The sequence below is a fragment of the Trachinotus anak genome, unplaced genomic scaffold, assembly GCF_046630095.1.
Source record: "Trachinotus anak isolate AG129_WGS33_773 ecotype Australia unplaced genomic scaffold, CSIRO_AGI_Tana_v1 ptg000005l, whole genome shotgun sequence".
NCBI lineage: Eukaryota > Metazoa > Chordata > Actinopteri > Carangiformes > Carangidae > Trachinotus > Trachinotus anak.
In genome coordinates, this window is record NW_027273856.1 from 7125275 (window position 1) to 7150750 (window position 25476).

Genomic DNA, 25476 nt, shown 5'->3' on the forward strand with positions numbered 1-25476 from the left:
TATTTAAACAATTTGTATTATATTTGCCTAACATTAATTGTGCGGTGCATCCCCCTCATTAAAAAAGTTAGCAATTGGTAAAATTCCAATTAAGCAGTTTTGTGCATCAGTGACACTTTGAAGAGAGAATCACAGTGCATATGAGAATCTGGATCTCTCTCCCTCCCTGCTGTGTGTGTACCTCGCAAACTCGCCTGTCTCATATCACAGCAAGTGTTTTCATGCAATCACGGTGTAATTATACCATAAATAACCGTAGATACTGCATCCATATCCACAATGAGCCTCGTCAACGTCTTGCTGCAGAGAGTAGTTATTAGCTGATTGGTGGGCTGTCAGCTTTGCTTCCTGTCAAAGCAACTCGGAGGAGGTTCTGATTGGCTGGCACGGTGACAGAGGGCGACAGAGGGTTGATGGGTGCTGTGGGAGGGAAGGGAGGGCAGGCATTTACACTGAGGGCTGTGGGTAAGGTTTCCAAAAATAGCCCGTGGCTGTGACAGGACAATGACGGGGCTTCTGTGTGTGCATGTGTGTTTCTGTATGTGCAAGTGTGTGTTCGCATCCTGTGAAATCTTAATAACAGCAGCACAGCTCACCCTGCCCTATCTTTAGAAATCTCCATAGTCACTAGGGCGCACAAAATAATAACACGGGCTGCAGAGACTGTGTGTGTGCATGTGTGTGTGCATGTGTGCATGCATGTGTATATGTTATTGAGAGATACCAAGGAAACAAAGAGAGCGAAAAAGAACAACCATGAGACGTGTCGATCCTCAGGGAAAGAGGAAGGAAGATGCTTTTCTTCCTCCTTTGTTTGGACTCCTGTTTGAAAATTACACACGTATGTGCACAATCAGCAGCACACAAAAACACACACTCCCTCTGTCTTCCTACCCAACTCCTGAATCTTGACAGTGAGGCGCCGGTCGATGTTAAAAACTCTTCTATTTGGGTGTGTGCTGCCGCAGAGAGAATCGACAAATCAGTGATTGATTTCCTCACCTGCTTGGGGAGAGACAGACTGAGCAGGGCAGGTAAATTATGGAGAGATGAGAAGAGAGAGATGAGAAAACAGAAGCGGGGGAAGGTAGACAACAGGGGGGAGGAGGAGAGTGGTGAGGTGGTGGAAATCAGAGCGAGAATAATGAAAGGGCATTTGGCCTCAAGGGGATATTAGCAGGAAATCTACAATTCTGGAAAAAAATTGGAGATGTCTTAAACTCAACCACCTACTTAGTTTGGATTTTACCTCCCTAAAGGATACATTTTTTATTATTTTTGATTCTGTCCCCTTTAGGAAAATGATAACTGGGTGTTGATAATGGATGAGATAATGGAAATAAACTGTTTTGTTTCATTTCCCTGCTATATCACGGTAATTTGGTAGCATAGCTGACCGTGTAGAGACAGTGCAAAGCCGTCATTTTACTATGATGTCACTCGGGTGTTCAGGTTTTAGAGCTGTAGTCAAGGGATCTGACGTGATTTACATGAAGTTAGTGGACTCACAAGAGCCAGATTGAAAAAGAATCGTTCAAATTTGCGCAGCAGAGACAAAAATATACTTATTTGTAATCCATTAAATGGGCTAGAAAACAATATATGCTACAATTCCCATAATGCAACTTGATTACACACCAGTTTGCAATAAAACCTTTCTGTTCCAAACCTATTTTGTCCAACAGAGAGGTGTGGACAAATCTGGTGACTCAAGATTTTGACCAGTGACTTGGACTTTATTTGGGCCATAGCTTTTTGACTTGAGGAAAACTTGATATTCAACCCAAGCACAAGGCTTAAAATGTATGTTTCATTTATACTGTATATGTTGAATCAATTAGCAGCTGGGGAAAGATCCATTCGGCAGTACAGAAAACAGATGAGTCAACAAATGATCATATTCACATGTACAGACTGTAATGTGGTCAACAAATGGATGGACAGGAAAATGTGCCTGAAATTACAGTTGGAGATGAAACTACTTCCCAACTGCTCATAAAAGCTAATTCCAAGCTGAGGCCAGCTGACATTAGCTAAGAGCTAGTGGTAAGTAGATTACTTTGCACACACAAAATCAATGACAGCCATCATTTTATTGGAATTTTAACTAGGTGCTAGGTGTCATCTTATAAAACAAAGGCTACATCTCATGTTTTCTCGCTGTCATCAATGAGTGGTTAGCAGTTACGTTAGCCTAACATTGTCTCTGTCCCTAATTCCAGAATGACTGGTTTAGGACTTGAAATTCAGAGCTCGGACTTTGACTTGGCACATGACTTTGGATATACCACCTGTACTGAGTCAAGACTTCCTGCAGGCATCACCAGGGCTACTTTTTTCCAACTTGAAGCTTCTCCAGGGCCACAGTGAAACTGGTGGAATTCCCCTTTAGATGTATGCACTCATACGGGAAGACAAATGAGCTGATGAAACAAATGTGTGATGTGCAGTTTCGAGCCACACACCACCAAATCTAGAGCTTTTTCCCAGAATGCCCTCTAATGATTAAAATCCAATCACTGGCCTCAGGCTGGTGTGAAACCACCTTGTTTGCACTCAACTTTAATTGACTAATTGTTTATATATTTTTTTCTCTTTTGCTTTGAACACAGGACTAAATTTTTATTGTGTGCAATCAATTCCCACCCTTAAGCACTGACACCCTCCTTGAGTTGGGCTCTACTGTGGAAAAAGCTCTTATTGATTGCAAATCATAGCCAAAGGTGTTCCAATTAATCACCATGGCTGTCCTGGTTTGTGCAACTTGGGCGTTTTGTTGCATTGCAGAAGTTTAATATGGTTGACAAAAAGCACAGGATAAACAAAATGCACTAATGCATAAAGTGAGCCACACCCTTTTTTTTTTTTTTTTTTTTTTTTTTACAGTCAGTTAACCTCAGCATTTTGTTTCTGGGAGGGTGAAATGGAGGATGGGTCCTGTGGGAGAGCCAAACAAAAGCTTTGTGCTTTGCTCTCACCTGGTCTGAACCATTCATGGCAGCATTGTTGACGGGACGGTAGATTGGTTTAGATCCTGACAGGTCGACATTACCCCAAAGCTGCCCTCAGCTAACACCAAAGCTTGCCCATCTTTCCCTAATTCAGTGTGACTGCCAGCTTGTCAAGTTCATGATAAAACAGCAGAGAGAGAGAGACAAAGAGAAAGGGGGGGGGGGGGGTTGTTGTTCATAAATATCTCATGATCAGACTTGGTGTCTGTCTTTTGTTGCAAACAAAGACCAGTATGTACAGTCACTGTAAAAAGAAAATCTTATTAAATTAATGGTGTAGGCGAGGTTTTAGAAGTGGCAAGTATGTGAAAGCAATTTATTGCATTTCCATACAGAATATCTGGTGAGACTTTATTGGACAGTCCGCCCACAGAGAGTATTTGTGACTTTTCACCAGTCTTTGTTTTAGCATTTGAATGTTGAACATTGTAGCTGCAGATATTCAACCAACAACTAATAAACCATTCAATGGTTAGGTCAAAGGGGACTACAAATACCAGTGGGCATTTGAAAAGCTCTGGCTCATGTTATCTTCTCAATGTAAATTCTGTCATATAGAGAAGGTCAAAGTAGAAGTGGAAAGTAAGAAAGAAAAGAAGAAATAAAATGAAAATAACCAATAAATTGTAAATTACTGTACCAACCAAAAAATGACAGTCACTGTGAGAGGTAATGGAGCCTCCTCAATTCTTGTGTCTCAAAGGTGTGGGAGGGGTCTGGTATTGTTCATTTCAGCCCATCCCCAGGGGAAATTATGCCCTAGATTCCTTCTAATACAACAAAAAACTCATGTAATAAAACTAAAATCAACAGAGCCTTGGAAAAAAAAGTCTTTGCATTTGTACTAACATTTGTTGCAGCTTCTTCATTACAACAAAGTTAAAACCAACAGAATTATTTCTGCCTCAGAGCGGCTCTGCCTCCCAGACATGTTTGTTTAACTAACGCTCATGCGCTCTCACTACATTTTAGGCTTTACTACATTTGCTTTTATTCCATTTGTTCCATTTGCTACACCTCTGCGAGCCCCGGCCGCCTTGGCGATGTGGTCGATGTGAAGAGCTGGCTCTGTTTGTTGCACCGGGTGTTTCACTGCCACAGAATTGAAGGTTACAGACTATTGTCTGGCCACATAAAGGCTGTATGGGTGCGGATACCTTTGTGTATACGTGTGTGTGTGTGTGTGTGTGTGCTTCCATGGTTGGTGTGATATGTTTGTTAGCTGGGATAACCTTCAACCGCTGCCCAGCCAATCGGAACAGGCCCGACGTGCCGACTGCATCATTTCTGGCATGTTTTTTTTTCACTTGTTTTTCTTTTCCCCTTCACTTGTTTTTCTTCCCAAGTGTGTGTGTGTGTGTGTGTGTGTGTGTGTGCGCAGGGGGGGAGACTGTTAAAGATGTGATGGCAGCTTTTGTGGGGCAGGTTTTGATGTTAACACACGCTGCTACAGACACACTCACACACAGACAAAGACGCAGAGGGCAACAGAAACACTCTGCCTTTTATTCACACACACACACACACACACACACACACAGGCGTATGGCTGCGTTCAAGGTCATGAAACAGCCCTGCGGTGGAGGTAAATAAGTGATTATTGTAGTGGGAGCAGGAGATGAGTGTGTGGGTTTCTTTATTGTTATGCTAATGCAGGGAGGAAGTGCAGCGAGCTATTCTAAGGTTTCGTCTGGCCGTTACAACCGCAGCTTGGTTGAAGATGACCTTTTTAGACATGCATGGATGCATATGAGACATTCACCCACACATAAACAGACACAGCTCATACACAGACACATACACCTCACTGTGCAGCAGCTACAGGTTCATACAGTGTGTCCTATACGGCAGCACCCACACATATTTCAGACTTTTGGACTCATAAGCTCAAAATATGATCAAAATAGATCACACTGGGCTGTGTTTTTCACTATTCCCTGACAATTTATAGACAAAACAATTAATTAAGAGAGTAATTTGGCAGATGAAAATAATCATTAGTTGCACCCTGGCAATGAAGTGCATGAAATCCCTTCAAAAATTTATACAAGAAGACAATGAAGTAACAAGGGGAGGTGCAGTATATCATTTCTGGAAAATGCTCCAACAGCCTTTGTTGTATCTTTTCCTAATTTTTGCCAACTTTTCTGCCTCAGACAATCATTAAACTTAGTTTGCAATCTTTGGGCGGTGTTTGAAAGAGCTGCCATTTCAATAATCTTTTATACACAGATCCAAATTCTGCATGAGAACAGGTGCAGCTGCAAAATGCCTCCAACGCTCTCAATGTCAATTCTTTCTAGGCCCTTTTGGAAGCCATGTTTTCCATTTGAAATTTATGAGGTGTAAATCAAGCGCGCCAATTCACATCCATCTGCTCAGATTGAAGTCATAACCTGCTGAATGATAATCTTTGCCGATCACTGGCTCCAGTGACCCACATTAAGCTAATAGTGTAAATAGGCTCAATACCGCTCCAGTGACTCCTCAGTCTCAGCCCTCGTGTCAGCCCCCCCATCAACACATCACACCCTCACATTTTGCTGGGTAACATTCCATCAAAGCTGAGCTCAGCTCCAAGTGAACCCAGCTGAATTCCGCAACTGCGTCCAACAACCCTGCAATTGTATTAGTGGATCAGATCTGCGGATTGAATTAGTCCAATTTGGCCTTAATGGGCCCACTTAGACTCACATTCAATACCACAGGCACCTGTAATTTGAGAGTGAGCCATTTGTTGCAAATTACACACTTCAGACCAGCTCATTTTATTTAACCCACATTGTGTAGGTACAGCTATGCATACGCACATAAACACGCACTTCTGACTGCAGGAATGATTTGCATTTTGTGTGTGTGTGTGTGTGTTTGTGTGTGTGTGTGTGTGTGTGTGTGTGTGTGTGTGTGGGTGCAGATGTTAATTTGATGTTTCTGTGCATGTGTTTGTTTATATATGTAATTATGTGTGTGCCTTCAGTCTACTTGATTAATGTTGGCATTCAGTCTCATGTGTGTGTGTCTGATGTGTGTGTGTGTGTGTGTGAGCTCACACTGAGACGCACACGTCAATATGAGAGTCTAATGTGTGCGTGCCTGGCCTCTGGAAGTGTCATATTAGCGGATTAGAGGGGAGACAACCTCCATCAGGGGATGCACAGAGGCAGACAGGGTTGGGGGGGTGGGGGGATGGGGACTGAGATGGTCCCATTAGTGCACTATTCTCTCCCAGTACACTTTCCCCCCCTGTCAGACTTCCTCCTCTTCTCTCTCTCTGCCTCTTGACTTCCTGCTGAAGCCCAGAGCTTCCCACAGGCACCGTTCCGTGTTTTTTTATTTTTTTTATTTTGCCTTCTTTTTGAGATTTGTTTATCTCAAATCCACCCTTTTTTTCATTATATCATCATATTTGCCCTCTTCCTCCTCCTCATCGCCTGTTATGTGTTGCTACTCCTTCACCTTCCCTCTTTTTTCTCAGTCTGTATCCCTCCCACTCACTCTTCCTCACAAATCAAAAAGCACAAAGCAGAATGGCTGCCGACCAAAAAGATGAGGAGAGAAAGAATAATCGGCTGAGGTTTGGACAAGCTGCAGCCGCAGCGACGCCAGAGCCCAGTCACTGCTGTTGGACAGCCCATAATAAGTCAATACAGCCATCTCTCATTCGCTACCTCTGGCCAATGATTAGTAATTGTAAGCAGACCTCAGTAAATCTGAATCAAACAGTCGCTCTCAGATGCAGGAGCCTTGGAATCAGTTTTACATTCTCCCACATAATATTGTGGTGAGGAAGCAGTGAGAGGGAGAGAGACCATAGCTCTGCCCTGCAGATAGAAACTCCTCAGCTTATATGGGAATGTCACGTCCAAGTGAAACCAAAGCTTTCAGCCCTGAGCCAGAACACATCTGGAAATCTCAGCGTCTCCCGAGTGCGCTGAAAGCTTAACACTATGGAGGATTTGGTCTTGTGAGTGATTTTGGCAGCCGAGTGATGTTGTTTTTTACAGATATGTGTCTGCGAAGAACATGACTGAGGCACAGTAAATAAAATCTATCTCTGCAGTACAAAGGCACAGGGTAAAGGAAATGAGAAGTAGAGAAAAAGGGTTTTTAGGGTGGCCAGCCAACTGTAGAAAAGTTTACCTTTAATTTGCCATTTTCACAGACTTTATATAAGATAAAATATATACATGCACTCCGCCTTTGGACAGTCTTAATGAAATATGCTGTAAATATTTATTAAAAACAAAATATCTTCTTTAAGCTTTGTCTATTTGAACAATTAAAGGTAAGCAGTTAAGGTTTTGGTTGCTAGTAGCAGTACACAGCAGTGTTTTTTATGAGTGTGCCCTGGCTTTGCTATGCACATGTGCATGGATGCCGGTAGCACGGTTCACATTCTGTCCTGGGTTTCACACTATTTTGCTAATTGATACGTGGGAGCGGTAAGCACCAAGAAACACGGCAATGCAGGGAAAACAAAGGCAGGTCAGAAGACTGTGCAAGTAAACAATGCTCAATTTAAAACACTGAAAAATAAAAATAAAAATCTGTTTTGCTGTTGTGCTGTTTTACGTAGAAGGGAATGCATTCACCAAATTTGTTAGGCCAAAAATCAAAGACTTTTCTGTGAGCAACACTGAATATAAACTTAATTTTTGTTTGTTTAAAAGAAAACTCCACAGGGCACTTTCAATTAGTCCAATACATTAATATATAATTTAATACATTAAAGCTCTTTACTGTGGTTTTATTTGAACTTTTGATATCCATAAGAAGATATATTTGTGGTTTTAAGAACCAAAAAAACAATCTTAATGTAGTTTTACATCCTGCCTCAGGATTCGGTTCAGTCAGCCAATCAAAAGAGAGCCTGTAGTGGCGGTAGTCAGTCAGCGCTGAAATGAACAGATGGTCAAATACAGACAAAAATGCTCCTGCTGGATTTTTTGTGGAGCTACAGACCAGAGCCTGGTTAGGGTGCAAACAGCTGGATCATCTGGTGGCACTGGGATGCAGCGTTGCAGCGTCTGCAGACATCTCCTGGACGGTGGCATGACAGAGGCGTATATGGGGAAATTATGGCGGCAGTCTAATAAAAATATAGCACTGGATGGTGGGGACATAGCTGAGGGCGGGGACTGTTTCGTTGTGACATTACAAAGTTCCTGAAGTCCTGACTGCTGGTTTTAAGGCTCAGTTTCTGAATACAGGCTGTGTGCATTTCTCTGTGGACTGAGGCTTTGATACTTTCACAGTATTTATATAGAACCTAGACCTGCTTTATAAGATGGAAATCTCACTTTCTACAATATGTGAGTTTTAAAATATGCAAGTCTAATGTGATATTGTAGAACCTTTTTTCATTGTTGACAAATCCACTTAAAAGACCAAAACCAGCCAACAATGAATTGATCCTAGTGATTGATTGTTTGTGTCACAAGAACCCGATTTTCCCTGTTCCTCTGCAGCACAGTAGAGTTCCACACTTGAAGCTATACACGAATGAGCTAGATTGCTGCACTGAACTGGAGCAGGGTGAAATGTGCTCAGTTAAAACAGGCCTGCTGATGTCCCGTAGTATTGACATGCTGAGGCCTGTCTGTCAATATGTCTGCTACCCATGTGGATATCAGTGGTCTCAGGCAGAATGAGTAAGAAAAACATGTATAGTCACTCATTGTGACCTTTAGCTTGTTAATTGGTATTATATCATGTTTCTGCCAGCATTAGTGTCCCTGTAATTGCTCATACAGCGCAATATGTTTTAATCTGCAGCTGGAAATACATTATTTCCTCCTGAGTACCATTTGTTAAAATCTACACTGCACAGCTGTTTCAGGAAATTACTCAGCCCTTTTTCAAGATATGATATAATTGTGACCTGCCTTTGGGGATAGGAGAGTTTGAAATTATTGACAGATGAAATGACACATTGCTGGTTTTGGTCTCATCTCTGACTTATTGACAGTATAAAAACCGTGGAATACCACCAGCCCAATCAAAACAGGCGCAGGAGAGGGAGCAGAAATAGTAGGAGGATGTAGCTTTAGTTGGGTTTAGGTGTCACAGTCTCACTAAATAGTTTAACACAGCTACACAGCTTTAACTGTGTCTCTGTAGCAAACAGTGCAGTGATATGGATATAAAGTTATAGACCTGTCAGCCAGAGAGAGTTCTGTTTTGTAGTTACTACATATTTCATATGCTGTTACATACAGGAGTGCACAGTAACAGAGAAGCTTACATTTACTTGAGTACAGTACTTAAGTATATTTTTCGAATAGCTGCACCTTGTATTCATTTTTGGTAAATGTATGACTTTTACTCCACTGCACTTTAAAGACAAATATTATACTTTTAACTCAATTATATTTCTATGAAGTACTCATTACTTTTAAGTAAAGCTTTTAATCAGTGGAATTAATGTTCTTTTATTTTGACAAAAACGATCGGACATAGGCTTTTCTGCCTTCATCTTAAGTCCATGCATGAAATTTTAGAAATAAAGAAAGATTCCTTTAATTTGAAATGTTTGTTGTATCAACCATGACCAAACTTCATCACCGCCTACAGAAAATAGCTGTCCAACTTCAGAGGTCACGTTGAGGTTTGTCGTTTTTGCTGAATTCCAGATAAACTTTTAAACAGACAGCTTGTAGCAGTCGCTATTTTTATGCTGCGGTTGGTCAAATGACTTCTGACTTATTTCTATTGGCTTTGTATCATATTCTAGAAGCTTTTTATTCTACAGCCTGAACATTTAAGTATTTTTTAAAGCAAGTACTCCTGAAGAACTTTCATTTTTATTGTAGTAATACTTGACCAGGAGTATTTATACTTCGACTTATGGAGCTGTGTACTTTGTGCACGTCTTTGGTCTTAACTCAAAATTGCCATTACTTCTGCAACCTTATATAGTAGTACATAATGTTGGTGTATGTAATAGTCACGTCAGTCAAAGTGTTATCTCAGCTAACTGTCTGCACACACTAATCATCACTTATGTAATTAACAAGAATGTGTGAGAAATGACTGTGATGCCAAGTTGGCAGACGCTCTAGCAGAGGCAAAACATGGCCTAACCACATGACACGTCAGTGTGTGTCTGTGTGTGTGTTTGTGTGTGTGATATGGAAATGTATTTCACACATGCTCCAGACTTCATATTTGCAGGATGATGATGTTTATCTGTGAAGGCGTACAGATTTCTGCTGTTTTTTAACGTTTTTTTTTTTTTTTTTGTGATTTTTGCATGAAAAAATCTGGTCATTGTCCTTGATGGCTGTATGGGAGTATTTATTGCGTCTTTTCCCCAAATAGCTCCTCCTGTGCAGCTCAGTCTGAAAGTAATCATCTGTGATGCTTTTCATTTGAATAAAGCCCATGATGTTGCTCTCTGTGGCAGACTGACATAACGCAAAAGCGATGTCCTCGTTCATGAAGCCTTTATGGCAGATGTGTCTTCTGTGAATGAGCTTCAGGTGCACAGGAAGTGAACCACTTTGCATTCTAAGGTAACTAGAAGAAGCTGTGGGTTGTAAACACAAGTAGCATCTTACAGTAGATTGGAGCAGCAAGCCTCGGCGTTAACTTGCCACTCACATGTATGCCACTTCAGTGTATTTCAGGATTTGGCAGCGTGGGGTGTATTAAAGGTCCCATATTTTACACTTTCCCTGTGTTTTATCTGAGGTGTTGATATCCATAAGAAAATATATTTGTGGTTTTAAGTACCAAAAATCATCTTAATGTAGTTTTCTCTCTCAGATTTGCCATCAATGGCCAATGATTGGCTGGCTGTTTTCTCAGTGATCAAAAAAAAATATATCAGATTTCAGGTAAACGATCAGAGAGACCAAATCCTTCAAGGTTGGATGGTGGGTCCAGGTGGACTGAGTTTAGGGTGTGGCTGAGAGCTGTGACTGCTTTGTTGTGACATCACAAAGTTCCAGAAGTCCTGACGGCTGGTTTTAAGGCTCAGTTTCTGAATACAGGCTGTGTGCATTTCTCTGTGGACTGAGGCTTTAATACTTTCACAGTATTAATATAGAACCTAGACCTGCTTTATAATCAAGAACACATGGACATCTGACTTTATACAATATGGGACCTTTATTTTGAATAAATGATGTGCAAAACATTCCTGCACAGATGTTGCAGTTCTATAGCTTATCTCACAATCACTGAGACGGAGGATAAAATGTTTGCCACAGTGATAACTTCAGTTGTTAGCTCCTGTCTCATTATATTATAAATCACAATAAATTCCAACTCGAGGGTGTATCAGTCAGTACTTGTTTAGATGAACTGAAGCAGCAGATGCTGTGTGTGTGTGTGGATATGTGTGTGTGTGTGTGTGTGTGTGTGTGTGTGTGTGTGTGTGTGGATGTGTGTGTGTGTGTGTGGTTGGGAGGAGGGGAGCTAAGCAGCTAAAACAGCACTCAGCATGCAGAGGGCAACACCTGCACCTGGACCAGGACCAGGGCATGTCGTGGGAGGCTGGGGTCTGCCTGGGGAGGGGTTACTGGGCCGGGTCAGGGGATACCTCTTTGTTATTCTGCCGAGACAGTGCAGGCCACACTCACAGTGTCACGGCGACGTCAGAACACATGCTGTTTCGTGTGGTTGTTGTTTTCAGTGTCCATCTCTCAAACAATTTGCTGCTAAGAGGCTGAAGTGACAGATTTGAGAAACTACAGTAGAAACGAGAGTTTGTGAATTTGGCCATCGTTACTCATGTCAAGTCTTGTTGGTGCCTCCCTCGGTCTCTCTGAGTTTCACAGTCACTTCTCATTTGCTGCCCCACATTTTCACGTTCTCCATGCACCGCGGTTTCTGCTTCTGTCAATTCCACTTCGCCTCACCCTGCTGTGCTTTATTGGTTTGAAAGTAAAGAACGATTTTGCTGAAGCATCAAGATAAAATATAAAAGACATTTTAACAAGAAATTGCATCTCAGTGCATGTTTGTGTGTTTGTGTGTGTGTGTGTGTGTGTGTGTGTGTGTTAGGGTTTTTGTGTATTCCAAAATGCAAAATGAGCATCAATTTGGAATTTATAAGCTTTTTGTGGGACAAAGGTAGAAAATGAATTCATAAATCCACCAAACATTTCACTTTATCTGTTTGGCCATAGATTTTTACCACAGTACCTCTTTCCCTATTTACTACAGTTTCCTCCTTTTGTTCCCTTCCCCATCATCATCTTCTTCTTTGTATCTCTGACATCACACATGACCACTTGCATACAGAAGAGCCTTGTATCCTTCTTCCTGAAGTGAGCAGTTACATTCAGCGGACACGCTACAGGGACACGGTGTTTATGGCAGACATGATGTTTGCATTCCGTATGTACTCCACTGTCCTTGATTTGATCTCATGCATATAAAGGTGTGCGCTGCATACACAAACAGGTCGTCACAAAAGTTTTCTACCTTCTGTTGTTGAAGTACTTTGGGATGTGACGGTTCCTTTGTGTAGCCTTGTGGTGATTGGGGCCATGTGTGCTTGCAACTGTTCTATAAAAAAAAAAAGACAAGACAGTATTGTGAACACCTGTACAATGTGCAGGAGGAACGAGCAATGCTGCTCACTCACTCAGCTCAGCTCAGCAGGTCCGCTCCACTTCTCTTGTGTTAACTGAGCAAAAGCTAAAACCTAAATCCTTCAGGGAGGAGTTGACCAATCATTTATGTGCAATATGCTGTTGTATCATTATACGAAGTTAGCTCTTCATTGTACATGAGATTAAAACATAAAAAAAAAAGTTTTTGTTTTGTTTTTGTTTCTATTTATTATTATTTTAATCTCATTACATTTGGAGCCCTGTTTACCCACCTTTTTTTATTCACGCTGCTCCCTCTGTGACATTACACTTGCATGCATACGGAAGCTTTACTGCATCGCCGCCCGTGTGTATTCATGTGTATACACGTGCACGGTGGTGACTCCCTCTCCCAGACTGTGTGAGAACAAAAGAGCAGCCAAAGAAAGGACTGGAAATATCCAGTAAGTCGTCCCTGAATATTTCTTCTCCAGGTGTGTCTCTTTCAAGAACAGACAAAATGGAAAAAGGACATTTCAGACAATAAAGGATATATTTAAGAGCTGTTGCTAAAGGAAGGGCAATTTTTTATTTTTATTTTTTTTATATCAGATGGATTTATTTTCAGTTGTCTTGTATGTTCCACATCTGTGTTGCTTCAACACAAAGAGAAAACCCTGCAATGAATAATGAAAGGCCTGTACAGTAGCTTGGCATCTCTCCTGCCATCTGGCAGGCCGACCACAACATCCACAGCCTACGGCCATGTTTATGGATGAGATGTCGCGCACCGTACCACAGGGACAGGTCCGCAACCGGACCCCGGCGAAATAAAAATCCCTCTACCATCTGCACTGTTGACATTTCCCACACCAGTGAGAGAGCGCGAGCATCTGGTGTTCACCTCTCGACTCGTGCAGGATTTGAAGTTGTTGTAATGTCATGCCACCATGTGGTATATGTGCAGGAATCAGTGTGAGCCACATGACGTGTAGAATGCAGTTGGACTATCTTGTTAGTGAGCGTGCATGTGTGTGTTTGTGTGTGGACTGTCTGGCAAAACTCATTAACCGTCTCTGTCTATTCATCTGTGTCTGCAGAAGGCCGGTACAAAGATGAAAGTACTATGAACTGCAAAAACTCTGTGATAATCTCATACTTCCATTGATTTAAAATCTAGTGTGAATTGTTTTGAGCACAGACTGGATAATCTGGGACTGACTAAACAAGACAAGTAAATGTAATGGCTCAATTGGAAATTGAATCTTCCTTACTTTGCTTTTATTTCTAATGTTTTATTTTAAATTCTAATGTTTTATTTTCAGGTTTAGTCTTTGACTTCCATGGATATATTATTCTCAATATTCTCATAATGCTCTTCAGACAAAATATCTCATTTCAAGCTTTAGTCTCTTGTTTTGCACTCGTCCCATTTCATTGATAACTGAGACTCTCCTCCTGGTATAAACGAGCGTAAAGGTCGTTTGAGCAGCAGGTTAATGTGACCCACAGCTGCATTTTGTTGTTAGGCGACATCTGGTGGCCACAGTCATTTAGATAGGAGCGAAGGGAAAAGTGCGGTGATGTAGTGTATACGACGACAAAATCTGTGTCAGGAGGAGGTTGGGGTGGATGGATGGGTCAACGAACGGCCAATAAAACATGTTATTATTGTAACCATGACAACAAAGATTGTCTTATGTTGAGGGAGTACTTACTTTAACCCAGATCACGATCTTTTCCTGAACCTAACCAAGCCATGACTGTTATTATAGTAACCAAGGCGATGAAGGTAGGTGTGGCGCTCTTGGTACAGGCCACGTGTTTATTTCTGTTATCATGACAACCAAGGACCTGTGCGCGTGCTGCTGTAGGGCCACTATTTCAGGAGACACTCCTTTGGGTCATATCAGTGGGTTAAAAAAAGACCTGTGATAACTAGAGCTCTCTAGCTCTAGATTGTTTACCAGAATAGCACATGTATGTCTACAAATATGAAACTTTTTTTTTTTTTTTTTACAATGTGCATTTTCATGCTAGCTCTGTGTGAGGCTATATTATGTGCAGTAGTGCTTTAGTTAAATGCTATTGCTGCTACAGTGGCAGCGCTAACAAGCTGATGTTTAGCAGCTGATGCCTACTATGTTCATCATCTCAGTCTAGCATGTTATAATTAGTTAATTAGCACTGAAACGACCAATACCAATAAAACAACCAGCTCCCATCAGCTGATGGGATACAGTGTTGATATGGTATAGAATGATAGTGCTAAACTGAAAAGTCAGGGAATCATCAAAGTTAGTACATTACATTCTGAGTCGGGAGGCAAATTGCAAATGGCAGTCACATTACACTTGGTTGAGACACACAATACATAGTTGTTGTTGTCAGATGTCGTGGTGGTTCTGTGGTTACTGCAAAGATCAAAGGTCAGCTGGACCATACAGGTCTTCCTATGTTATACAGTGTTGTTGTAGAATCAAGAATAAGACTTCATTTATTTTAACTATTTTGTCTCAATTAACTCACTTGTATTTCAATTAACTAGCACTAGGATTGAATTTGCATTTGTTTTAATCTTATTTTAAGACTCCTGGTGGCACAGTGACAGCAGGATGTCCAGACTATTGTACAAACTCTTATCAAGCACTGTGATATAGGCTGAAGGATTTCAGGACCCAAATGCAAACTCAGAGGCTGGATGGGTAAAGACGTATTTAATGAAGAAAAATGACAAAAAAAAAAAGACTCACTTCAAAGGAGAACAAAAAATCCAATCTGGGGTGGCAATGAATCCAAAGTCCAAAAACAAAGGCAAAAAACTTAGGAACATCAAAGGGTAACAGGAGGAGTAATAAGGGAAACTGATCAGAAGGATGAAGAGACACTGGACAAGGACTGAGGGAAAGACAAAGACTTCAATACACCAGGGAAGTAAAGGTAATTTGATGTGATTGCGGGACCAGGAACAGCTGTATATAGTGTTGTATTTGAGCACTGTCTGATTGATTGTTATAGTGAAAAAATAACAGCCATACCCACAGGTGTAATGGTGTTATCGATAATAACAGCAGCGATGATAGCAGCACCAATTAATAAGAACAATATAAATAATAATGAGTGTGGAGTAGGAGCGGCAGATCTGGAGTCAGAGATACCTGCAGAATGAGGACAGAGAGAGAGAGAGAGAGAGAGAGAGAAGAGAAGAGAAGACAAACTACAGGCGAGGGAAGACACAAAGTTAATGACATGCATTAGTGTGATATAAATGCACGGAGGGAAGAGAGAGAGTGAGGCAGTGCTCAGTGCATCACTGGAGTCCCCCCCAGCAGTCTGAGATGCTGCTATAGGCCTATTGTGTGTGTGTGAGAGAGAAAGAGAGAGAGAGAGAGCAGTGAGGCTGGTGACCGAAGCAGAGTTAACAATGCGTATGCGCACGCATCGTGGCTGCCATGCGTATCCTGCATTCGTTTGGTGCGTTGGTCGTGCACGTCGCCAAAAAATTACGCAAAATGTGATACTGACATGAACGCTAGGAGCGGTCGTGTGAGTACAGTGACCGTGAGGACAGAGGGTCAGATAGGGTCAAAGAAATGGCGGCTACGATGGCGCCACTGTCGCTTCTTCAGCAAAAGCAAACTACAGACCTCTTCCAGTGTCGCCATGTTGTTTATTTCCATGAGTATGGAACACCGGCTTTGTTTACGACTCTGGGCCTGATCTCTGTGGTCTGCCCCCCAAGTGGAGACCTCCAGTATCACACGCTGTGGCCGCGTCGCACTGAAGCAAGTTTTCATTCACAACGCAGCCGTCACGTACGCGAACGCTTGGTCACACAGCGAGTATAATCCAGGCCTTAGAAGTTAGTACTATAGTTGTGAAGGTAGCAGTGCAGCGTATTAACACTTTAGGCTGATCATCTGTACATAAACGCTACAAGTCCTCACGTTCCCACGTCTCCTCTGTGCTCCCCAAACAGCGGTCCAGATGGTGAGCCAGGAAAGGTTATGGAGGTAGGGAGCAGGGGGGTTACCTGGTGCCTATCTACAAGTACTTTAACCAAATCAAAGATGGCATTTTATCCCTCCCAACACAAACCTGGTTTCTTTTCTGGGTGCAGCGTATTCCACAGCTCACTTCAGCCCCTGGCTAAGGCTTTGTTTACTCCATACTTCATACAGTTTGCTTAATGATGCACCACCTTTGCTTACTTCACAGACTTGGCGGGGGAAAAAAGGTTGAAAGTTTTGAAAGGCCTTTCAGTCAGTGCTGAGGGCTCTTGTTTTCACTGAGGTTTGACAGACAGCGCGGCTTGGCCGTGTGTCAGAGGACATTTGCATCCCTCAATGGGTGAAGCAGCCTGGGTGTTTCTACTTGTTTAGACTTTTTAACACTTGCTCTGACCTCATTCTATAGCTGGGTGGCCTTGGCCTGAATAGGGCATTACAAAGAGGTGGAACACAGAAACAGAGCAGTAAGTATGAGGATGGAGAACCATAGAAAATCTGAAAACTGTGAGTGAATTCTGGTTTCTCTCACAGTTTCTAAGCCTGCGAACGGTCGCACAAAGAGCTTCTGACTTCATTTGTGTGTGTGTGTGTGTGTGTGTGTGTGTGCATGTGTGTTTGTGAACAAGCCTACACTTTGCATACAGGTATGTTTGCACACTGGTGTAGTGTATGTGTTAGAGCGTGCACCCACGTCACACTCCATTCCTCTTCCTTCTCAGAGGCTAAATGAAGTGTGACAGGGCATTAAAGTGGGACCAAAGCTCGGGGTCTCTCCTTGAAGGAGACTCAGATGAAAGGGGCCGGAGGTTGAATGGAAGATGTGTGTGTCTGTGGATGTGGGTGGGAGAGTCAGATTAATCGCAAAACAGTGGTGACATCCTGGTGACAGTGGCCAGGGGAGTGGGTCTGTGTTTAAACATGACCTGGCTGAAGGTGAGGGGATCGGAGAAACATCCCAGACGCAGCTGGAAACTCCAGACTGCAGACGTCTTACCTTCACTCTTACACATGAGGAAAAACTCACTACACTTGACTCAAATCTGAGTGCATCTCTGTGGTGCTATACTCCTCGTTACTGATGTACTGTAGCTTTGCCCTGGGCAAGGCGAGTTAAAGTCAAGCAAAACAAGCCGAAGAAGTAAAAAGGGATTTATACAGTGGGATTGTGTGTGGGGAAACAAAAGCTGGAGACATGTAGACACTTTTCGATTTCTTTCTTGGTACAGAAAATGCTGCCGCGACTGCATTCTGCACTGATAATGAAAAGTAGGTTTGTTTTTATAATAACAGTGGGAGCTGCCACTATCAGCAAACCTGAGTCCTGAGGTACAAATCACAACCTCCACAACATAGCCAGTGTGCTCCCGTCAGAGAAACAGCCGCTACAGCAGTACGTACATTATACATTATACAAATACAAATTTGATTTTGCTCTCGTTGTAAACTGTCAGCAATGTAGCACGAAAACCCCAGTCTGCTCTTCCATGTGATTAGTCAGCTCACAAACAATAAATTCTTCCACGATTTGTGGCACAGTCCAAGCTTCTCCCTACTATAAATGTCCAACCTTTTACTCTTATGTTTTTATTTGAGGTTTTGATATCAATAAGATTTATTTATGGTTTTAAGTATCAGTCCTCTCTCAGGCTTCTTTCAGGGGCTGACTGTTGTCTGAGTGATGCACGGCCAGACCAGCCACAGGTTATGGATTGTAGCTTTCCACTGCAGCTCGGTGAAACTCACTGGCAATTGTCAGTCACTGCTGAGTTATATACCAGGACCCGTAACCACAAAACATTTTATCTTACCACTCAGAGTACTCCTAAGTCGCACTAAATGTTTTCTATTCTATCCCATTCACAAAGCTGCTGAGACCGACTTTACTTAGGAAAAGCAAAAACCCCTAAGCTAGTGGCCGTGGCTGATGTCAGTTACCACATACAGGTTGCTTGCAGGAACCATAGCGACTGGTCCATGAAAGGCCGGTCTCTGCCGGTGAAAACGCACGTGCAACATCCTGATAAATACAAATGAAATAACGACAGATGACGTGCTGTGAAGTAGTGGATTCTCCAAAATGCATCTGTATGATGAGGTTTGTGTAGAGAATTAAATTTTATGATAAAAACTTACTTTCAATTCACTCAATGGAGAAAAATGGTTTTATTAAAAAACCTTACTGAGAGGCTATTAGCCACCTGTTGATCCTGTTTTAATGCAGCTGTGGTCCCCACTGAAAGTTAAGGTAGGGTGTGATATCCACTGTCCCTCACCAAGTGGCATTCAGCTGGAATATGGTGCCTTTCAAATAGCTACTCTGGCTACTCTCCATTAAGAGCCATGAATCGCGTCTAGTTCTACTTTGCAAGAATTGTAGTAGCATCGAATACAATCTATGGGTTGATTGTGTGTTTTTTTTTTCTTCCTGTTTTTTCTGTTTTTTCCTCATCTTACGATGGACCAATAATTTTTGCATATGTTCCATCTATGGTGCCGAGTTGGCGAATATCTAAAGGGAACTGTATGAATTGCCCTATGATGTGGAGTCTACAGAGCACATTTATTGTTTTTGTGAATTGATCGGCTTACCAATGGCTGGGAGATCTCCAAGTTGTCACCATTGCAAAGTTGCATTTTCCGTTGCCAAATAGCGCAGCGTTGCGGGGTGCCCGCAGCCCTTTCACGAGTCTTTGTGATTTGTTTGTGTTATTGAGTAAGGAGTCCTCTCAACTACTTCTAACTTCTCCCATACTTGGGTGCTAAGTGGCTCTGTGAATTACACTGCTTTTCACATATAACAAAAAGCAATCCAATGATCAGTAGAAGAATAGTGTTAAAAAGATTAAAAGCTGAAAAATCGTTGGAGAGGCCGAACAAAACACTAATAAGAGGCCGTAATAGAGAGCAAATAAATATATAGGTAAACACTTGCAGATATCAAGTCCTGCAAGGTTGGATGGGGAGTCTGGCTGGGTCATGCTGGGGGCATAGCTGAGGGTGGTGACTGTTTTGTTGTGACATCACAAAATTACAGAGGCACTGATGACTCTTTTTAAGGCTCAGTTTCTGAATAAGGGCTGTGTGCATTTGAGTGCCTTGACACTTTACACAGTATATAGCACCTAGACCTGCTTTAAAATCAAAAAAGACATGGAAATCCACCTTGTACAATATTGGAACTTTGAAAACGCCTCCATTCTGTCCTCTCGTAGGAAGAAAGCCGCAGGGTTTCCTTCAAAGTGAGCACCTTTAGGTCATACTGGAGCTACTACCCATTCACTTCATAATAAAAAGACACTGGCAGTTTAAATGAAACCAGCTGGGAAGCATGTGTGAGGTACAGATCCAGGCACCGACAGGCAGTAACAGAGAAAGAGTTTATTTTTATATTGTTACAACCCTGCTAACCCCAATTAATGTTTTCCCCCTGTAAGAGCTGATGTCGGAGAGACAGAGAAAGACAGGATGATCTCATGAGGGGAGATGGGATCAGTGTTGAGACAGCATGTCTTGCTTCAGCTGACGAGTAATGAAGCGTCACAGCCAAAAAGCACCAAAGTCAATTATCCGTGTTAATGCTCCGTTTGGTTGCACCAAGTGTGTTAGTCCTAATGTGTTTACATAGCCCTCTGCTCTCGGCCAGAGGTCCGCTGGACTGGACGGCCAGGACTGGGCTCTCAGGATAGGGTAAATATTTTTGAGATTGGGCTGCTGATGTTCATAATCACTCATTTGAAAAATGTATGATAATTTTCATGCAAAAAAGCATGCAAGGATTAATAAACCATACAAATACTGATGGCGGAGACACACCAGCTGGTTGTCTGCTCCGTGGCTGCTACTGCCACCTCTATCTCTGGACATGGAATTTGCAGGACACTTGAATATTGGATTTCTCTTCATTATAAATTCAGATTTATTTTTGACACCAAATGCCACTAAAATGCCACTGGCATGTTCACATTCAGAGAGAACATAATGGAAGGTGTCAGTTTTGTGTAATATTGCTGATATGATGTCAAAATGATTCTCAGTGGGTCTTTCTGTGCTGCAAGACACACGTGTCGCGTGTGAAATATAGGCGAGATGCCGAACTTCTAGATCACGCGACACAACTGTGACGCAAGAGACGTCTCATGCAGGCAGTGTGGGTGGCGAAATGAAAACCAAGACGTTCTGCTGCCACCATGCAAAGGCAACGCACCCGGCGAGTCTCTGGCCCGACTCCGGCCGACACTGTTGCTTGCAGCTGTACCGCTGCTATTACCACATGAGAAAACTGCTAATGCTGCTGCTCCAGTTCACCTCAGTGACACCACTTCTCCTCAGTAAAATCCAAACAAAACAGTGAACCTGAGAATTTTGAAGTCCGTTGATGAATAAGACTTAAAAAGTCAAAGTCATCCAGCCTTGACAAAAGCTGTGTCCCAATTCAGGGGCCGTGTCCTCTGTCGCAGTGGCACAACTAGTACCATTTCGAAGGCTTGTTCAAACGTGGCAGAGAAATGCAGCCTTCTTTTCCTGGCCGACAAAGGCTCCAACGGGTGGATCATTTGTGGCCCAACCTATCCCAAGATTCATTGTGTGCCAGTAATGTGGTAGCAAGCAACACCAACAGAGCCCGAGGATCACACCTCGAAATACAGGTGTTGGGTTTCAGCTCAGTTCAACGGCTAACAGTACAACTGTTAATACCTCAGGCCTTAAAACCCTGAAGTTCTGTGGGGAAAAAAAGAAGAAGTGTTGTCAAAGTTGCTAGGCAACAGGAGCCACGCCTTGTGTAACCATAAGGGCGGGCACAGATGGTAGGCGCAAAGTGAAAATCTTCCGTAGGCCAGACAGTCTCATTTTGGTTTGGCCCTGGCAGTCTACGATGGCTAAGAAGGGCCACACCTTCATAGACAGCGTCCTCTAAAGAATGTGACCCCAGGATTGGGACAGAGCTAAAATCTAGACACTAGTGGTACTACTGCAACTACTGCAATATTACTAGTATTACTGCTGTCACTACATCCACAGCTTTAATGACATTGCTGCTTTTGTTACTACCGCTGTCACTAATGCTGCTTGCTAAACATCATTGACATACTTCTGAATAAATTAGGCTGAAATCCAATGCAAATGTCTAATGATCAGTCAGTCAGCTTCACATCCAATGATCAGTGTAAACCTACAGAGTTGTTGGCAGGATCTTTTGAAGACAGGGCTAATTGTGATTTTTTTTTTCTAGTCCAGCCAAGTTTTAATCTATTTATACAGTGTTTTTTTCATCCAACTGTTTATGTTGATAAGCTATTTCTATTCAGTTTTGTAATTTCCATAATATTTCCCACAGGCCCTGACTGGTGGTATTGTAATAACCCTGTTCATTTCCAAGGGAGTACACACCGGCCTTTGAAGTAATATTAATGGCACCTAATGACAAGGTGGAAAAATGTTGTGATAGAGGCCTGCAGTCTCCGCAAGAGTCAGCAGAACTGGAAACATGCTAAATAACAACCAAATAACAAATATCTGCTATTTCTTTACAGCTCATTTACACACGAAGGTTTATGCACAACATGTAGGATAAACTGTGCTTGAACCCCGGTCATTGGGCACAGGGAAAACACTGTATAATAATGTACATGGATAAATAATGTATCTCCTTTATGTAATTAGAGCAGTTCCCTGAATACATTTCCCCAAATTAGATCCTGAGAGTATTTCCAGTGCGTTTAATGTTGCATTCGATACTTACACTCTGCACCACTTACCTAAGTCATCTGTAACTCCCATTAACAAACAATCTTAGACAATGCTCGATTGTTTATAGTTGCTTTTGCTAATGATGTGTGGTTTAAGACTTGAGTTGAGGGGTGGGGTACAAAGTTTGCCTAGTAGTAAGAATTAGGAAAAAACTACTGGCAGTGGACATGTAAAAAAAAAAAAAATCATTAAAAACACCAGGAACGATGGGAGGAGGAGGGGGGAAGACAGAGGAAGAGGGACAGGGATTATGATAATGGTGAGGCGACAGCTGTTCAGCTGTGGCAAGCAGCTGCACCCACTGAAGGGGATGAAGCCTGAGCCAGGACAGGGGCCTCCGTCCATGCCACCATGACAGTAAAGGTAGCCAGGACAAGCACACAAAGAGAATCAAACAGAGCTGCATGCAAATACATGCGTGTTGAAAGTAAACAGATGGTAATTTAATTTCCATGTCTTTCTTGATTTTAAAGCAGGTCTATGTTCTATATCAATACTGTGAAACTATCAAGGCCTCAGTCCACAGAGAAATACACACAGCCTGTATTCAGAAACTGAGCCTTAAAACCAGCCGTCAGGACCTCTGGAACTTTGTGATGTCACAACTATACATGCCCTCAGCTATGCCCTGAGCACAGCCCACCGGGACCCACCATCCAACCTTGCCGGATTTGTTTTCTCTGAGTATAACTAGAGCTCCAGAGAGAAGCCTGAGGGAGGAGATGTAAAACTGCACTGAGATGGTTTTTGGTTAAAATCACTAATATATCCTCTTATGGATATCACTTAACACTTCATATAAAACACAAGAAACATGCAAGATGTAGGACCTTTAATAACAAAAAGCCAGATCCAGATGCAAACAGACAGGAAAATAATTACATACAAGGTATACAAAGGTAGTTAAGTCGAACTTGGCCCCAGACACTCTTCACACTGGTGGTCTCTCAGACTATTACTGTAGTTCTACCTACAGCTAATAGGTTTCTTGGTCTCTGATGTTTATTTTCTTCTACCAGTATTTCTGCGTGGAGAGGTTGTATTGGGGCTTTAGGAGGACAATTCAACATCTGTCCACCTGAAAAGAGGAGAGGCCACCCCCAGCTACTTATACATCTACTTAGTCCATCATCTTTCTGCTTCCAATTCTGGTTTTGAGATGGGACACCACCAGTGCCTTCATGAAAGAGATCACGCCGTTTCTGTATTTAAAGGCATCTGCTTCCTGATGCTTCTGAGCATATGGTGGTGATGTTCACTGTCAGTGATTATCTGGTCTCCACTCTGTCAGTTACAATTGCAATGAAATTTGTGTTTCTATTATCAAACACTGTTATTCATTGAGGTTTATAAAGAATTCTTCAAGAGGAAATCTTGATCATGATGCAGGAGCTGTAGGCCTGTATAGAGATTCGATTTCTTATTTTATGCCCTTTTTGGATGAAACTCTGCGTTTACTGTTTTAGCTCTAAAAAATTGTAATTAATTATAAATACTGTTTGTTCAGAGAAAACATGTCATCTAGATTACATAGATGTGGATAAAAACAGATGTTGACATCTACTGTAGCATCGAGGTATTCTGGTGTTGGAAGCAACACAGAATGACACAAACTGAACAAAACAATAGAAAAATGTAATGTAATGTAAACTCATGGTTTGCATGTGTTTCTGTATGTGTGGCCACACAGTATTATTACTATTGTTGTTGTTTTTATTATGTTGACAATGGATCAATTACAGGCTGTGTGCGCTTCTCTGTGGACTGAGGCTTTGATACTTTCACAGTATTAATATAGAATCTAGACCTGCTTTATGATCAAAAATTTCACTTTATACAATATGGGACCTTTAAAAGGTGATAATATGTTAATCCTGAGTTTCTATTTTATTCCCACTGCCTCTAAGAGGCCAAATAAAAATCTAATCAGTTAATGCAGGAGTAAAGTAAGAGCTGACAGTGTAAGGGTTCAGGCACATTTATCTGTCATATCACTTTGTATTGAGCACTTGTTAGATTGTCCATGTACGTTCAACTTTTATTTAGATTGTTCCTTGAGCCCAGGTCAAGATAAGAGAAACAACTGATAATGCTTTGTTAAAACACTACTTTTAATCCTGAAATCCCAACACCTACTTTATCTTTACTGATGATGCAAAGTACCATATTTTCCGCACTATAAGGCGCACTGGATTATAAGGCACACTGTCAATGAATGGTCTATTTTCAAACTTTTTTCATATATAAAGCGCACCAGACTATAAGGCGCATTAAGCGAATCCAAACAGTCAGATAAGTCAAACTTTATTAAACGCGTTCACAATAACTGTCAACATTGTTCAAACGTTAATGAGCGTATTCACAATAACTCCCAACCTTGTTCAGTCATAACACGTAAAAAAACCACAGTCTGATACCGCTAAATCAAACGTTAGCGTATTCACAATAACTCCTTATAGGTGGTTATACACACACACTGTAATATTATGGTGCAGCACAGTATGTATTACTCCGCGACGCTCCTGACTACGATAGCATTAATGCTGCAAGCGGTGCGGCTTTTACCAAAGTCGTACTAAAACATTTTGACAGAGCGCCGTGAGCGCCGTGTACCACACAAAATCGCTTCGAGGTCAGTAAGCACAACCAGAATTAATCCATATATAAGGCGCTCTGGATTATAAGGCGCACTGTCGTTTTTTGAGAAAATTAAAGGCTTTTATGTGCGCCTTATAGTCTGGAAAATACGGTAATATGAGTAGTCGACTACCAAAATAATCGTTAGGTGCAGCCCTAATGATTGGTGCTTGCGTTCCATTGGGTTTCACCTTAGTAAAGGCTTGGAAAACACGCCTTGCCTCCTGTCTCTCTGCCTGCTGTAGAGAATTACACTACACGTCTAGGTAAGGTCATGAACCTCATCAGGTGCCCCCTTGCAGACCAGCACTGATTACTTTGATCCAAGCTAAGTTGGGTTCCTGGTCCCAGCGGCTGCATCAAACCCCATCGCCTCGTCCCCAGTAAGCCGCTTAGGTCGATGGATAGATTTGAGGGCCAGAAGGCTCGTCTCAATCCCTTGGCTTCATTGATTACCAGCCCCATTACAGCCTTCACACTCCTAGCCTCCCTGTCCTATTTTATTTCTGATGCCTCACTTATTTTCCT

At 42.1% G+C, this 25476-nt stretch overlaps 1 protein-coding gene across 8 annotated transcripts in view; it reads left to right on the forward strand.

The window, feature by feature from the left end:
- The window catches only part of sorcs2 (sortilin-related VPS10 domain containing receptor 2), a 276342-nt gene that overhangs the window by 51064 nt on the left and 199802 nt on the right, over nt 1–25476 (forward strand). The window contains exon 1 of one of the 8 annotated variants that reach the window (XM_071478097.1): nt 15281–15493. The exons of the other annotated variants lie outside the window; for them this stretch is intronic. The gene's annotated coding sequence lies outside the window, so the exon portion shown is untranslated. Of the gene's footprint in view, nt 1–15280; nt 15494–25476 lie in introns of those variants that run through there. 8 annotated transcript variants of the gene reach the window in all.